Source organism: Dasypus novemcinctus, chromosome 17 (genome assembly GCF_030445035.2).
Source record: "Dasypus novemcinctus isolate mDasNov1 chromosome 17, mDasNov1.1.hap2, whole genome shotgun sequence".
NCBI classification, from domain to species: domain Eukaryota; kingdom Metazoa; phylum Chordata; class Mammalia; order Cingulata; family Dasypodidae; genus Dasypus; species Dasypus novemcinctus.
The window spans coordinates 97,553,794-97,572,224 of NC_080689.1; the positions used below are offsets into that span (position 1 = coordinate 97,553,794).

The window sequence follows — 18,431 nt, forward strand, 5'->3', positions numbered from 1 at the left end:
TGTTCATGTTCTGAAGTGCTCTTCCCTGGGCTTTAAAGGACAGCCCCCTCCTCCATTCACACATTAGGCCAACTCTCCCTTACTTGAAGACAATATTTCCTTTCTCCACATTTTAAATGGACCCCTCTGGGCCAGTTACCCTGCACGACACATTCTGTGTTATCATCCTGTCATCTATGAGGACTTCAAATTTTTGTATGAGAATGGGAAGGAAATTATATTGTGCTGATGCAGGAAACTTATCAATTTAGTAGTAGAAATTCAAGCAAAATAAGCAAAATTAAGAATGTATTAATCATCGGACATCGTAAATCCTCACAGGGCCCACTGGATGGAATGGAGGAGAGTATGGGCCATGATGTGGACCATTGTCTATGAGGTGCAGAGGTGCCCAAAGATGTACTTACCAAATCCAATGGATGTGTCATGATGATAGGAACGAGTGTTGTTGGGGGGGGAGAGGGGGGGTGGGGGGGTGGGGTTGAATGGGACCTCACATATATATTTTTAATGTAATATTATTACAAAGTCAATAAAAAAATAAAATTAAAAAAAATAATAATAATAAATAGAATATTGAGGCAGAAGATCAAAATCTACAGAAAATACTGTTGTGGGAAACTGGCTTACCTGTTTGTTACTGTAAATGTTACACCTGTTAAATGTAGCATTTTTTAGATGTTGCAGTTGTTCCCTGTTATTGTAAATGATGTTGCAGTTCTAATAGCAAACAGCTGCTTGGTAGTTTCCCAATAAATGCGATGGGAAAACAGGAAAAAAAAAAAAAAGAATGTATATTAAATGAAACTTCATGGAAGAGGAGGAAAAAATACATGAGTGTAAAGAACAAACCTGAATTAATTATTAACCTCTTCTAAACACAAATAAGTGGTGGACCAGGAACAGGGCGGATTGTTGATGAGAAGGAATGACGTCCCTGATGATGTGGGCATCTGCAGTACTATTCTTGAATGCTGGGAGGGGACCCTCTCCTAATGTAAAGTGCCCTTAAGGAGATAAACTACAGAAAATGAACTTGTTAATTAGAATTAGAACAATACATGCCTTAGGACATTCCACATCATGGAAAACCTCAGGAGCTTTGGAAAAAGTCTGTGGGAAAAGTTATACTCATGATAGTGGAAGAATTTTTTATCCATATAATTCTTAGTGTCCTAAATTTTCTCTTACCTCTGACTGTTCGTGTAGAGGGTTGATCCTGATATGGACCAAGTTCACATGGCCCTACCTTTCCTGAGTAACAGCTTAGCTCAGAGGAGGAAATTATAAAGAAGCAGGTTAGAAATGGCTGCAGAAATGTTACTTGTTTACTGTGTAACCTCCCAGTAAAACGAATCATTCTACTTGTTCATAATTTAATGTGCTATGTCTAGAAGTGTTCATGATATTGTTATTTGCATAATTCTAAAAGTATCATTAGTTTTGTGTAGGAATAAATGAAGAACTGCTCTATCAGACCTCGGGAGCTGAAGCCTATGACCACTAGGTGGAGGTGTTACACTTCAGGTCTGCTAATCACCACATTCATAATTTTAGAGAGTGGTAGACTTAAATAATTGTCCTAAGGGTGACTTGTAAATATTTGGTGACTCATTCCTGGGAGTAATATTGTATTAAGGGCAATATAGAGGACTTGTTTTGGATATATTAAATGAGGTTCCTTTGGGATGTTAAATTTAGAATAGACTGAGATAAACAATATGTGCCCTACATGTTAATCTATCCAATGATATAAGTATATTCCACCGAGGTTTAGGCACCATATTTATAACACTTAATGAGGTTCTGATATTTCACTTACAGATCCATGTATTTTCTTACAAATCCCTTTTGTTTTCAAGATGGGTGCAGTTGATTTGAAAGAGTACAATTGTTAATAAAATGTTTCATTTTCTGAACTGTGCTAAATAGTGTTGAAAGTTGTAGTACTAAGTTCATTTCTTGCCTTTTACAGGCATGTAGTTACATTTCCTGTGGTCATGATATTTTTTATCTCCTTCCGTTATTTATCTTTACAACTCACTGCACAGGTACGTTTGACTTTATACTCTATTGATTTGCATATGCTCCTTAGGGACTTGGGTTGTCTGCTCAGAGCTCTATTAATGCAGTTTCCCTGGAGATGGGGCCTGAGTACATCATACAGGTGAGCAAGATGATGTCACATTCCCAACTGCTCATCCTGCTGGTGCTCTGGGCCTCAGGTGAGAGGTTTAGAAGGGTATTATCTTTATATTTGGAGAATGGTTTTAGCATGCAGTGTGAGCAAACCATTTCATCTACAGCAGATCTGAATATATATGATAAATAAGAAAACCTACATTTAGATAGATATTTTATACATTCGTGATTGAATGTGTGCTCTATGTTCTTTTCTGACTGCAGGTACCAGTGGGGACATAGTGATGACCCAGTCTCCAGGCTCTGTGGCTGCATCTGCAGGAGAGACCGTCACCCTCAAGTGCAAGGCCAGTCAGAGTGTTAGCAGCTACTTAGCCTGGTATCACCAGAAACCAGGACAGGCTCCTAAACTGCTCATCTATAAGGCATCCACCCGGCCATCTGGGGTCCCTGATCGATTCAGTGGCAGTGGGTCAGGAAAGATTTCACTCTCACCATCAGCAGATTCCAGCCTGAAGATCTGGGAGATTATTACTGTCAGCAGCATAACAACAGACCTCGCACAGTGCTTCAACCTTGAACAGAAACCTCCTCCCCAAGGCTCTAAAGCAGTTAGTCTTCAGCAACAGCTGCTTCCTCTTCAAATAGACTTGAATATGTTTTCTTCCTCCATCTGTCTGAGAAACTACATCCTTTAAGGACTGTACCATAGAAATCTTTTTCTCACTTGGCCAGATAATACGACATGGTGAATTGACCCTCTATGCTAGTGGCCTTTAAACTTTACACCCTGATGGATTAATTCTCTATTCATTGTATCTCCTTAATGTTTAAAAATTCATCATAACCTTTTCTTATCCCTTCCATCTTCTTCCTTCTCCCCCCATCACCCTCCAACTCTGGTCCTTCCCAAGATTAAATCCTTGATCCTTCACATTCAAAATGTCCTATATGGAAGATCATTTTCCTCCCTTACTCTTTCCTTCCCTGGACCCATTGTCATCAAAGCTTTTCTTTTCAGTGTCACAAAAGATGATTTGATTTGATACTCTACATTCTTTTTTTATTTAGGTAACAATTTTCATTTCTTATTGCCATCAAATAGTAAATATGGGTTCCTTAATATACGATACTCATTGAAGAATGCTTAGATTATAAGGGATGATGCTCAGCCAATGAAATATGTTGATTTCAGTTTAGATATAAAATCTTCCAGTGAGTCTCATATTCCTGCGATTGTCATGCTGTTTCTATAGTTCTCTTATAAAATGGTTGAACCATAAAACTTGCCAAAAATTAATGTTTTCTATATTGTTATAAGGTCTGTGTTTACTTCATCTTATTCCCATATATTTGAAAGGGCACATATATAATTTTATTCTCTACAATATTACCTAATGTTGCATGTTCTATCTGTTTAAAAAGAAAAAATAATGCAAATAGAATATATGTGTATTTGATGGTGTGAAGCAGTGTGGACCTCAGTAAAGTAGGATCTTAAAATGAATCCTTTCTGCGGGTGTAACCTATTGTAGATGGAACCCTTTGAGTAGGTTGCTTCAGTTCATGCCTGGATCACTGTGGGTCTCAGTCCCTTTTCTTGAGTCTTTTTTCAGAGAATGAGATTCAGACAAAGAGGGAGAAAGCCATGGCAGCAAGAATCTGAAGCAAAGAATCCTGAAAATTATTGAAGAAAGAAGCAGATGCCACCATATGTCTTGCCATGTGGTAGAGGATTCCAGCATCACTGGCAGCTGGTCTTTGGGGAGAGAGCATTGCCTGATGATGCCTTGATTTAGACATTTTTCTCAGTCTCAAAATTGTAAGTTTATAAGTTAATAAATAACTCTTGTGGAAGCCAGTCTATTTTTGTCTGGTTAACTAGAACAATCTATATCCAAATATTTATAGAATAACTGAAAGTTTGCCTCCTTTAATAAAGCCCTTTTTCTTTTCTCCATCTCTTTCAGCTGTTTTTATTCTTTCATGGCAACTCTCTAAATCTTCAGCTTTAACCTTCTAGAAATGTGTGAGAACTTTCCTCCTGAGCTCTTTCACTAATTGTCAACTTTCTCTCTTACCATCCTTTGGCACTGAAGGAATTCATGTTTCTTAAATCTGTTGTAATCTGAACACTTTGAATAAAGTTTATTTATTTATTCTTTTATTTTATTTTTTATTTCTCTCCTTTCACCCCCATCCCTGTTGTCTGCTCTCTGCATCCATTTGCTGTGTATTCTTCTGTGTTTGCTTTTATTCTTATCAGTGACAGCAGGAATCTGTATCTTTTTGTTACATCATCTTCCTGTATCAGCTTTCCAGGCTGTGCGTTTTTTGCTTGGGGTGGCTCTCTTTTTGGGGTGCACTCCTTGTGAGTTGAGCTCCCCTACATGGGGGGCATCCCTGTGTGGCATGGCACTCCTTGCGTGTATCAGCACTGTGCATGGGCCGGCTCACCCCATGGGCCAGGAGGCCCTGGGTTTGAACCCTGCACCTTCTAAGTGGTGGGCTGATACTCTATCAGTAGAGACACATCCACTTCCCTGGATAAACTTTAAACATAATCCTCAGTGTGCTGGTGGAATAACTACAGATATTCTAGTATTATTTCTGAAGTTTCTTCATAAATATGTTGGTAGATGAAATTTAGTTTCACTAAATGTCTCATCAAACCAGAGGAGAATACACCAAACTCTCTGACACACAACTGCTCTTTATTCTTAGTAATGAGAGGTATTTTAATCCTTGAATCCATGTCATTCATTCACTCAAGAAAAATTTATTAGGTGGGTGCTCTGTCAGTTGTGAAAATCCCTCCTATCATTTTAGTTGATGAGAAAAAAAAACACATATGAAAAATATGCACTATGCCATTTTTTAGTAATAGGATGAAAAATAGGACTGCAGAGATTGTGGCATAACAATGAATAGCAATTTAGAAGATATTAATATATGAGTTAGCTACTCTCATGTACGATATCATGCTCAACACCAGTAACATAAAGTGTTAGCTGGTGAGTTTTTGGTGAGCTGTTCATGTGGGGGCCTGACTAACTCATCTGGGCCTACTCTTGGTGTATAGTTATCTGGCAGGTCCCCTGAGGTCTGTGTTCTAGGCTCAATCGTCTTTGATCTCCTTCACATCCCTTAGCTGGCCATCAGCCTGACTTTGGATTGACTGTACCACATGTCTTTAATCACCTGGCAGACCAATTCTAGATTCCTCTGATGGCTATTTTCATGCTCCAAAAGATGAAATGAAAGCCCATTTCAGAATGTTTTATTCCCTGATGGATCAACTACCTCTACCCTGTGCCTCCTTTATTTAAACTTTCCTATTTTGACTCCTTCTCATTCTCCTTCCCTTCCTCTGGTCCCTACTATTGTCCTCCATATATGATATAAGGGTATCATCCTGGCCACACAGGTTCAGAATCTCCTCTGAAGGTCTTGTCTGTCACTCTCCCTCCTTACCTACTAGACCCTCTTGGGGCAGGCCCTTCTGCTCAGCATCTCCTGATTGTATTTTACAGTCCTAGCTCAATGTCTTTATCCTTTATTCCTTCTCATTTGAAAATAAAGAAAATTATCTATCTCTGTCATTCTTTTCCTATTAATAGCCATTCCCCCATATTCTAATCCTAATTATAAAAACGTGCAAATTTCACCATGATCTTTTCTCTTCAAGTATCAGTTTAGTTATTTTTTGTACATCTTTTACACTTTCTGCCCATGTGTCCTTAATTAAATTACTTAACCTCTCAGTGTGAAGGTTTATCTCAGATATAAAGTGTTTCTTATAATTGTCCCTGTTTTGTGAGGATGTCTTGAGGTAAAATGAGTCAACACATTCAATACACATAACAGGCTATGAGCCAAACCTGATATAAAGAAAATCCATGTTTCCAACAATTAATAATCTTTTCATATCTCTTTTAAAAATCCCACAATTATTCATCAATTATTAATGATTAAATTAGCTTTCTGTGGCTGCTTCAACGAATTGAAAAGAAATGTGATAACTCACAATAATAGAATTCAAATCACTCACAGTTTGGGAGCCAGCAAATTGAAATCAGTATCTCAAGGCTGGAATCAAAGATTTTAAAGGCCACACTTTTGGAAGCTCTTCAGGAGCATATATTCCATGACTCTACAAGCACGTGGAGGCTGCCAGAATTTTTTGTTTTGGGACTTCATTACTCCAGCTTTCAGGTTCAGCATCTTCAAATTACTCTATGCTCTTTTCTCTCTTGCTCTTTTATGTTTGTCTGTCAAATTATCCTGCATCCCTTCTATAGGAATACATGTGATTGCATTTTTGCCTAACCTGAAATCCCAGGATAATCTCTCCATCTCAGACTAAACAAAGTACGATGAATGTTTCATATGAGGCAGCATGCATGGGCACCAGGATTTAAGACAAGGCATTTTCAGGCAGTATTCAGTGTATAGTCTCTTTCCTTCAACCCCAATGATGCCCATTTATCCCACATGCAAAATACCTTGTCCTCATTCCAACATACCCAAATATCTAAAAAATTATAGCCTCAACTCACTTCCCAAAACTCATCTAGATATCAACTCCTGAAAAGTTATAGGTCACCATCTAAAACATCTAAATTAGGTAAATTAGGTATTTATTACATTCTCAGTAGGATCCAATCTGGATCCAATTCATTTCTCTCTGTAGACCAGTAACAAGAAAAGAATTTTACTGATTCCAAAATACGCTGGTGGGGCAGACATAGTATAAATGTTGCAGATATCCTAATTTCCAAAGGGAGAGGATGAAAGGAAGAAAGGAAGCACAGCTCTCAAGCAATTTTGAAATCTTGACGTTCTGTTAGGTTCATTGCCTGGAGTCATCTCTATGGTCTAGAGATTGCACTTGGTGACATGTCTCTGCCCTCTGGACCTCTGGCTTCTGTACCCAGATCTCTGGCCTCTGAACCCATGTTTGTTATAACTCTCCCTGCAGATTTGGCCTTTTTCTTATCTAGTGTAGATTTTATTATATACATTCATTCAAAGATACAGAATCCACAGGGAGGAGCATTGGAAGACTAAATATCATTAAGATGTCAACTATGCTCTAATTTATATATATATAGATTCAATGCAATCCTGATAAAAATTACACCAGAATTTTTTTAAACTGAAAACACAATTATCAAATTTATTTGAAATGGCAAGGGGTCCTGAATAGCCAGAAACATTTAAAAAGGAATAGCAAACTCTCATCTTTAGATTTTAAAGCATGTTATCTAGCTATAGTGGTAAAACAGCATGGTCCTGGCATCAAGAGAGACACATAGGCAAATGGAATCAAATTGATGCTTCAGAAACAGACCTTTGCATGTACGGTCAAGTGATTTTTGACTAGCCTGTCAAACCTACACATCTTTGGCAGAACAGTTCATTCAACAAATGGTGCTGAAAGAACTGGATATCTATAGCCAAACGAAGAAAAGAGGACCCCTATCTCACACCTTATTCAAAAATTAATTCAAAATGAATCAAAACCTAAAAATAAAAGCAAGAACCATAAAGCTCCTAGAAGAAAATGTAGGAAAATATCTTCAAGACCTGGTGGTAGGTGGTGTATTTTTAAAGAAGCTAAGAGGAGGCCCGGGATGGACTACTGATGTTTAATGTATGTAGAAATTTTAATTAGCTTTACTGTATAAGTGTTGAAGTATATAGAATGGATATAATACATAGTGATTAACAGTTCATTTACAAATGGGGGTGTGGCTGAAAAAGGTAGTCCAGGAATGTAAAAGCCAATTGACAGAATGCTAGAGAATATTCTAGGAACTGAATAGCATGGTAAACCAAGAGGTGGATGAGAATTGTGGTTCTGTCACAAAGAGTATCCTTTGTTAGTTAGGGAAAATGTACATCATTATTGCAGGGTGGCTGGAATGTGGAGAAGCATGGGAAAAATACAGCTGGAGTGAACTATGGGTTTTGGTTAGGAGTAATAATATAATATTCTTGCATCTATGCCAAAGATGTACTTGTTGTATAATGGGGCAGTATGCAAAATGTGTGCCAAATGTATACTATGGAGGTGGTAATAATCATACAACATTGTTGTTTCTGTAACAAATATCCCACCACGGTGTGGTGTGTTGATAGAAGGATGTTGTTTGGGAATTCTGCACATGTGCATGATTGTTTTACAGGATTACAACCTCTCTCAGAAAAATATATCTAAAAAATAATAAGAGGGTGGTTTGGAGGAAAATACAACAAATACAAGATAATGACTATAATTAATAGTAAGATTTTGACAATATTCTTTCTTTTTTTTTTTTTGGTAAAGAAGTAATTTTCTTTTTAAACAAATCAATTTTATTGATACATATTAGTAAAGCTTACAATCCATCCAAAGTGTACAAGCAATGGTATTTGGTATAATCACATAACTGTACATTCATCACTTCAATCATTATTAGAGCATTTTCATTATTTCAATAATAATAATTGAAAAACAAATGAACAAACAAAGCAAAATTCATCAGATCTCAATTTCTCTATGTTTCCCCTGATGTATATAGCTGGCATTTCTGGCTATTTGGCATTTTTATTTATTTATTTTAATTTTATTTTATTTATTCATTTTTTAAAAAATATTACATTCAAAAAATATGAGGTCCCCATTCACCCCCACCACCCCCACCCCACTACTCCCCCCACAGTAACACTCTCCCCCATCATCATGACACATCCATTGCATCTGGTGAGTACATCTCTGGGCATCACTGCACCCCATGGCCAATGGTCCACACCATAGCCCACACTCTCCCACGTTCCATCCAGTGGGCCATAGGAGGACATACAATGTCCGGCAATTGTCCCTGCAGCACCACTCAGGACAACTCCAAGTCCCAAAAATGCCTCCACATCTCATCTCTTCCTCCCATTCCCCGCACCCAGCAGCCACCTTGACCACTTTTTCCACACCAATGCCACATTTTCTCAATTATTAACCACAATAGTTCATGAATAGAATATCATTAAGTCCACTCTAATCCTTACTGTATTCCTCCTTCCTGTGGACCTCAGCTTGGTTGTGTCCATTCCACATCTATGTCAAGAGGGGCTTAGATTCCATGGATACTTGCTGCAATCCTCCTGCTTTCAGTTGTAGGCACTCTAGGCTCCATGGTGTGGTGGTTGACATTCTTCAACTCCATGTTAGCTGAGTGGGATAAGTCCAATAAATCAGAGTGCAGGAGCTGAAGTCTGTTGAGGCTCAGGGCCTGGCTATCATATTGTCAATCCAGAGATTCAAATCCCCTAGATATATCTTAAACCCCAGCACCAACTACAATTCCGTAAAGTAGCATGAAAGGCTTGTGAAAAGGGATCACATCTGAGTACAGCTCCATCACGCAGAAACACCAACTCCAAAGAAGGGCCAACTGACATGGCAGTGAACTCCATCTGCGATGATCATAGAACCTGTGAGTCTCTTTAGCCCTCAAAAGAACCAATACCTGGCGTTGTATCTACTTTATCTGTCTCTGAGACTCTGCTCAGGTGTGCATAAGGGCAATCCTTCTGACAACCTCCAGACTCTTTTTTAGAGACTCATAGCCATATAAACTCATTTGTCCTTTCCATTTCCCCCTTACTTTAGGTCAAACAGCACTTTTAACTCCTGTTATTATATGTAGGCAGGGATATTCTGCTGGTCCACGTTGAACCTTTAATTCAAGGTCATTTTCTAGTTACGTCATCAGCTGGTACTTAGTAGTGATCCCTCGGGGCCAGGGAGGCTCATCCCCAGGTGTCATGTCCCACGCTGGGGGGAAGGCAGTGCATTTACATGCTGAGTTTGGCTTCGAGACTGGCCACATTTGAGTAACACGGAGGCTGTCAGGAGGGAACTCTTAGGCACAGTGCTGCTCTAGGCCTTGTTCTTATTTCAGGTGTATAGGCTCACAAGCATAGTCATTAGTATCAGGGGGTCACAGTTGGACCCTCATTCCTTCCTGGTCCTTGCCATTGCACCCAGGAGACTGCCACTGCTCCCCTAGGGACCACAACAGAGGCCCACTGGCCAGGAACCCAGTACCCCCCCAGCTGTCGTTTTTAATTGTTTCCACTATGAGTATATCCAAACATTTCCATGCCCCCTGGACACATGCCCTTTATAACTCCGTCAACCATATATCGCCTGTCAATAACATCCCATACCAGTATTCCTCTGCTGCCATTGTTGAACCACTCTGTGATCCAAAACTTCCTGAAAATTGAAGCACAATATAGTGCCAGGTTACCTTAATAGTAAAAATGGAATATAGCGATGAGTTTAAAGGTTAGATATAGAATACATATTGATTTGCAAAAATTCTACATCCTATCTTTTTCTTTTCTTTTTTCCCTAATTATTGAGCTTCTCTTCACAAGAGCCTTAGATCACAGTAATTCATATATACAATATACAGTGCTCCCACATATCCATTATAAAACCTTTTCCCTTCCATAGCGATAATCTTTTAACTTATTCATATCATATTTACTGAAACTGATGTACAGAGATATTGAGAAAATAGCTTTCAAACAAGGTAACTTTTGTGTTTACATTGTGGTTTATACTTTAGGCTACACAGTTTTCTAAACTGTTTAGTTATCCTATGTTTTACATTATGGTTTACGTTATTAGTCTGTCTTCCCCTATATGTTTTTGGTGTAATATTACATATTTTATATCCATCCTTGTGTACTCTTGTGAAACACTTCTTTTGCCCTCACATTTACTTTGGTTCTATCTATTCAATATCTATTTCCCCCTCTCCTTGGGGCCCACAGTGACAGTCAATCTTCCTTTCTTGTGGAGCCATGTTCAGAGATACTTGCAACAGTGTTGAGGGCTTGACTTGCTCAACTGCCCTAATGCCCTGGGAGGCACCATTTCTCTTGAGAGATACAGTTCCCTCTATTTGATGGTATTAGTCCTCCCCCCGATGTGGGTCTACCTTCACTCTCATTATATGGGTCTCTACCCAATGGTATAACCCACTCTGTCAAAATGAACATTCAGATATTCCCTAGGAGTCTGCCCTGCATCAGATTATCCCCTTTGAGTATCTTAAACAGGTAACTTTTCTAATTATATATTTTTTTATTTTTTTATTTTTTTTATTTTTTATTGACTTTGTAATAATATTACATTAAAAATATATATGTGAGGTCCCATTCAACCCCACCCCCCCACCCCCCTCTCCCCCCCCAACAACACTCGTTCCCATCATCATGACACATCCATTGGATTTGGTAAGTACATCTTTGGGCACCTCTGCACCTCATAGACAATGGTTCACATCATGGCCCATACTCTCCTCCATTCAATCCAGTGGGCCCTGTGAGGATTTACAATGTCCGGTGATTACCTCTGAAGCACCAACCAGGGCAGCTCCATGTCCCAAAGACGCCTCTAATTATATTTTGAAAAGGTTTTCTCAGCATTATACTCTCAACCAACACCTGACAATCCCCTATGTTTGTGTGTTGCCCCACCCTCCCCCTAATTTCTTGGGCAATATTACCCATCATCTCATCCCTAGCCCCCCTCAAACCCCCAAAGCCCCATCCAAAGGTAACCCTATGCCCCCATTTAATATTCTTTCTTAATGTGTAAGAAACATCTCACAAAAATGCAAGGTATTGGTGGAGGGTCGATGTATGGGACTCCTGTATGATGTTACTCATGTTTGCTTTGTAAGTTCATAACTTTTACTATACACTTATTGTTTTTGTATCTTCATATATAAATGATACAAATATGATAATAATAATAGGGTGGGTTGGGGGATAATTCTTTGATTAATAGTAATATATTGACAATGCTCTTTAATAACTAGTTAAAAATGTTTAACAACAGTGCAAAGTGTTGGTGGTAGGGTGAGGTACGAGAGTCCTTTATGATGTTATATATGTTTGTTTTGTAAGTTCACAATTATTATTATACATGTCTTGTTAATGTATGAGTGACATACTTCAATAAATTTTAAAAAATGTGAATAACCTGAAAACAATTTCATAGACTGAAATAATTGTTGACTTAATTTTGTCTGTTCTTTCAACAAAAATTTTTAAGTGGCATCTCTTTGCTTGACTTAGAGGGACTTGGCTACAAAGCAGTGTAAAAATCCTAATTTGGAATATGTGTGTACCTGACACAGCTACATGGAAGCTTCCAGGAATTCCATAAGATAAGACAAGCTAGGATCAATTCCATTTAAGATTTGGTTAAAAAGATGGGTTGAAATCTATTTGGGTAGCTTAGATATTCTTCTTAAAGTCAATAAAAAATGACCATTAAGCAACAATTGTTTGTATGATGAATGATATATGTACATCAGGTTTAATAATATAACTACAGTGAATTATACAACTTTTTATTTTATATTAGAAAAAATGAGTGAAATACTATTGAAAATTTAATACCTGATATGAAGGAGTATCAGGTATTAAATTTGCACATGTCGTGCAATGGACACAACCAATCCAATGTCCACAGAGAAAATGTGGAATGGGTGTGGGAATGGTAGCCATGGTGGCTGCTGGGTGTGGGGAACGGGAGGAAGAGATGAGATGTGGAGGCGTTTTCGGGACATGGAGTTGTCCTGGATGGTGCTTCACGGACAATTACGGGACATTATAGATCCCCCCAGGGCCCACTGGATGGAACGTGAGAGAGTCTGGGCTATGATGTAGACCATTGACTATGGGGTGCAGTGATGCTCAGAGATGAACTTACCAGGTGCAATGGATGTGTCATGATGACGGGAGAGAGTGTTGCTGTGGGGGGAGTGGGGGGCGGGGGCGGTGGGGTTGAATGGGACCTCATATTTTTCATAATGTAATTTAAAAAAATAATAATAAATAATTAAAAAAAAATAAATTTGCACATGTCTTCTGACTATTTCACATACCATTAGACAAGAGGGTCCTCCACAGATCTTTCCAGGATATTCCCATCTCTGTTCCTCATTTCTGCTCCTTGTTTGAAGTGATCCATATGCACATGCTTAATGTCTTTCCACTTGCAAAAGTTGTCAAGTCTCCCTTGAACTTATCTCCAGTTCATTCTTTCTTTATAGCTGATATCTTTTTTTTTTTTTTTTTTTTTTTTAAAGATTTATTTATTTATTTAATTTCCCCCCCTCCCCTGGTTGTCTGTTCTTGGTGTCTATTTGTTGCGTCTTGTTTCTTTGTCTGCTTTTGTTTCTTTGTCCGCTTCTGTTGTCGTCAGCGGCACAGGAAGTGTGGGCGGCGCCATTCCTGGGCAGGCTGCTCTTTCTTTTCACGCTGGGCGGCTCTCCTCACGGGCGCACTCCTTGTGCGTGGGGGCTCCCCCACGCGGGGGACACCCTTGCGTGGCACGGCACTCCTTGCGCGCATCAGCACTGCGCATGGCCAGCTCCACACGGGTCGAGGAGGCCCGGGGTTTGAACCGCGGACCTCCCATATGGTAGACGGACGCCCTAACCACTGGGCCAAAGTCCGTTTCCCCATAGCTGATATCTTAATTTTAGCATCTTTTGCAATCTAGACAGAGGAAGTATTACCCAAATCATAATTCTTAGTTCCTTTTAACTTAACAGATTTTTTTTCAGTTTACCATTTCACTTTTCTTCCTGTGGTTTGCATAGATAGCAAGATGAACGTGGGACGTGGTTAAACTCTTTGCTTGGAAATCTCCTAGGCTAAGTATAGAAGTTTATTGATTTTGAGTTCTGCTTTTTACACAAAAAAACTCTCAGACAAAATTCAGCAATGTTTTGCCCTTGGGGAGCTGAGCGCTCTTCTTTGCCAGGTCCATTGGGTTAGCTTCTTAGCGATGCTGCACAAGCTGGATGGCTGAAATCAACAGAAACTGCCTGGGTCAGCTCGGGATTCCACCACCTGTCCTCCAGTCGCTTGGAAAATCCCCACCATCAGCACAGTCTGTGAAGTCCAGGGAACCCCCGAGGGATGCTGGACGTGTCTGCCCTGCCTTCTCTTCTCTCCAGCTCCTGGAACCAACCTCTGCTCCTGGCAGCCTGTCAGCAAAGCTTTATTGAACTAAAAAGCAAACAGAAATATATTCTCTCACGGTTCTGGGGAGCAGAAGCTGGAAATCAGGGTTTTGCAGGGTTGGCTCCTACTGGAGTTTCACAGGGAGAAACCGCCCTGCCTCTCTCACAGCTCCCAGGGCTTCCAGCCAGCCTTGGCGTTCCTTGGCTTGCAGGTGTGTCCCTGCGCTCCCCGCCTGACCTTCCCGAGCTGGGGTTTCCAATCGCCCCCTCCTTACTAGGACACCAGTCACTGGGTTAGGGCCACCCCGGTCCAGCAGGACCTTATGTGAACTAAATGCATCTGCAAGACCCTATTTCTAAACAAGGCCACGTTCACAGTATGGAGAGGTTCATATTTCAATATACCATTTTGGGGGACACAATTCATCCCATGAAATGTGGATTTACTAGTTTCGGTCCTGGGGGTCAGGCTTCAGAGTGTTGCTTTCTGAAGCGGAGCTGACTTTGGGTTCATAGATGAATTACAGAAGGACGAGGGGCTTGCAAACCTCCAGCGTGCGTGGGTCTGCAGTGACCCTGTGCATTCCTACAGTGCTTGCAAGAACAGGGTTGAAATGTTTGAGGCTTTGCTCTGCTCCGTCTACAGAGCAAGGTAGTAGACATTTCAGACAGTTGCTTCCCACTCCTGAATCTCGTTTACCAGGCGTCTTGTCTGAACTGTCTAATACTGTAGCCACCTGGCCAAGTGTGGCTTTGTTTAATGCTAAGTGAAATTTAAGATTCAGATTTTCAGAGGCTCTGAGTCTACAGGATGTTTGATTAGAGAAATGAAGGCTAAGTTTTACTGAGGAGCTGAATGCCTAAGGAGCTAAGGGAGGGTGAGGGCAGCACGAGCTGAATTTAATGGAAGAACATTGGAGAGTCAGGTGAGAATGTCTGCTGAGCTCCCATCTTGTGCCAAACCTGCTGACACTCAGCTTAGTTTCAATGTTGAGGAATAGTTGTAGCTCCAGAACTGTATGGGAGCAGAGACTGAACATGTTGAACCTCAGCAGGGTTCCTGTTGGAGACAAATCTCGGCTGTGATGTCTTCCCACCATGGTACACAGCACTTTGGAGTCTACCATTTCCCTGGTGTTTGAGCAGCAAAATTCCCATAATGTCAGAGCTGGAGGATCCTTGAAAGGCTGTTCATTCAGTGTCCATCAAGCTCTTCCACGGAATCTGGGCAGTGTTGAGGAAGTCGATGTGGCTCAAGAAGTTGGGTGCCTGCCTACCACATAGGGGTCCCCAGATTTGGTCCTGGTGCCTCATAAAGAAGACAGCAAGCTGATGCAATAAGATGATGCAATGAGGAAACACAGTGAGAGGCACAACAAGCAACCAACGGGGGTGGCTCAAGCATTTGGGCACCTCCATCCTACATGGGAGGTCCCAGGTTCAGATCCCTGTGCCTCCTAAAAAGAAAAGAAGATGAGCAGACTCTGTGAGTGCAAACAACGGGAAGGAGGAGTTAAATTATCTCCCAAAAAGTCATTGGAATTTCTGATTCCTGGAGTAACGCTGGTGAGTAAAGGGTCCAGCTGAGGCTTAAGCCTGGGGTGGAGTGGGAGTGGTTGAATAAAGGTGATTTTAAATCTGTGGGGGAAAAAAGAATGAGGTGAGCCCTTCATTATTGAATGTGGCTCCCAGGGATGGGTAAGCAAGTTTATGTAATTTGAAGGGATGATATTGAACATTTCTGAACTCTACGCAGACATTCTAAGTTTTAAAAATGTGGTAATAGGGAATATTCTCAAGAGGAAGGATGGCAAGGGGTCTTCCTATCCAGCTTTCCCACCACTGAGCTAACCATGTTGGAAACCGAGGACTGTCATTCAGGATTTCTTGTTCAATTTCAAGAGCACAGGCAGAGTAGATTTTCCATATCTTTTTATTGGTCTTTGGATTTTCTGAACGATAAATGAGCATAGACTTCAACTTAAAATCACCAGGCACAAGAAAGTCACTCTGTTCTATAAAGTGAGGACAAATGAGAAGGAAGGAAGGCACCATCAAAGAGAAAGTGGCTTTTACTTTTACATTTCCTCTTTCAATTATCACAATCTTACCTTCACGTCTTTGACAAGATGCTCCCCTTTCCTCTAAAATGATATACATTACATGTACTCCAGGATTTTATTTGCTTGAGATGAGACCTAAGAACCCAAGAAATACATTAATTTATCCAAATCAAAGGAATCTTTTTGAGGCAAAATTAACAGCTTTCTCATAAGCCCTTTCCCAATATAATAGAGATATAGAATTCCTTTAGGAGAAAAAGCTAGCAGAGAAAATTCTGGCTTCCAAATTAGTTAACCACATGTTTTTTCATGGGATTATAGAGTTCATAATTCTCAGACTTTTTCACTAGTGTGTTTTATCTGCCTAGAATTCCAAAAAGAGAAAATGTAGTACGGACACTGAATAATTCAGCATAATTTACCTGACTTCTACATGCCCACAATTCCTGTAAATTATCTGTTTAATTCAGAAAGTTTCCAGTTAATTCAGTCCATGTCATTATACTTGGGGAAAATATAATTCAAAACAAAATATCCTGCCAATCATGAAACTACTCCAAAAAGGTAGAAGAGAAAGGAAACATTTTGATTAATGAATTAAAACAGGAAAGTGATGCACTTCCAGACAATTCTCTAAAGGTTTTGCAAAGACAGAACAAAATATCACCTTTTAAGGCAGTCAGGAGGATAACAACTAATTGTAGTAAATATTAACTAGTCCTCCAGTAAGAAGACTTGACAGCTCCATTCATCTCAAATAGTTCATCTGAAACTCATCTGGCAACCTAGGCGAGCCTCTGGCTTAGTTAATCGATGATTTCCAAGGAAACATAAAAAGAAACATAAAATTCTCATATTTTTATGGCATGAGGTAGATTTTCAACCTGGAGTCAGGTGTCCATTTAAGTTGTGCATGTCGTCTCCCAGAGGAAATGGGAGGGAAGGGTATTGTCTTCCTGATGGTTCCATTCCAAGAGATGGTTCCCAGGTGACTGGGAAAGATATTCCTCCTATTTTTATAGCGGTTTTAGATTACATAAAAGTTACATAAAAAATATGAGGGATTCCTATATACCCATCACTCATACATCCCCCCACTAATAAATTTTTATTAATGTGATGTATTTGTTGCAAATGATGAACAAATACTGAAACATTGCTACTTACCATGGTCTATCACTTACATTATGGTTTACACTTGGACCACACAATTTGAACCACACAATAATTGTACCAGTTATCCTTCCCTGCCATAGTTGTAACTTTAATGTAATCCAAAACTTCTCCCAAAAACAAAACCAAATTTTTTTGTATTACATCTTTCATCACTGTATGATCTCTCTTTTATGAATATTGATAATTTCTTCTGTTTGTTCCCTCAGTGTCTTATTTGTGTTTATCATTTTATTTTCAAAGAATCTTTAATACAAAGAAAAGTCACAAAGAAAGTAATATGGGCTTCCTATACACCCCAAGCCCCTTCTCTCACATTTTAACTTATTAATAATATCTGACGTGAGTATGGTCCATTTTTAAAATTGATGAATAAATATTGAATAATTGCTATTATCCATGGACAATGGTCTCCATTATGGTTTACATTTTGCACTACACTATTTTATGGGTTTTGGCATAATATGTCATAATGCATCCATCACTGAAAAGTAATGCAGAACAATTCCAGTGATCTCAATATGCCCTACGTACCTATTCTTCCCTTCCTGTCCCGTTGGAAACTTTGATAACCACTAAGTTTCAGCCTTCCAAGAATAAGTTTCATAGTTTCACATGAATATTAAGGTCTTGAATGTGTTCATATTGTTGTAGGGTGTCATTTTAAAAGGTGGAGACCCACATTTAAAAAAAAGGAAATATTAAATTCCCACCCTGGTGTGTCCTGCTACATTCTCTAATAGAGTTCAAGAATCTCAAGAGTACATATGTAGTGTCTAATATAAGAAAACAGATGAGTATGTTAGGCAACTATTTATCTTTTAAAAATATATACCTTTGAAGAGTTGGGTGGGGTGGGGTGTGGGGTATATGGGAACCTCATATTTTTAATGTAACATTTTTATGACCTATTTATCTTTTTTAAAAAGCCAATTAAAAATAAATAAAAAATAAAAACAAACAAAAAATATCCGTACCTCTGAAAAGGATAGAGAACTCATTTAAAATATGAATT

The 18,431-nt window shown here is 39.4% G+C and overlaps 1 non-coding gene and 1 pseudogene across 1 annotated transcript; both read left to right on the forward strand.

Annotated features, from left to right (window-relative positions):
* The first annotated feature begins 2,166 nt into the window (after positions 1–2,166).
* Positions 2,167–2,722, forward strand: LOC131273841 (immunoglobulin kappa variable 3-20-like; annotated as a pseudogene).
* Positions 2,723–14,720: 11,998 nt separating this feature from the next.
* LOC111762588 (small nucleolar RNA SNORA9) lies at positions 14,721–14,854 on the forward strand. The gene has a single exon (XR_002795673.1). It is a non-coding gene; the product is annotated as a small nucleolar RNA SNORA9 (small nucleolar RNA).
* Positions 14,855–18,431: the final 3,577 nt, after the last annotated feature.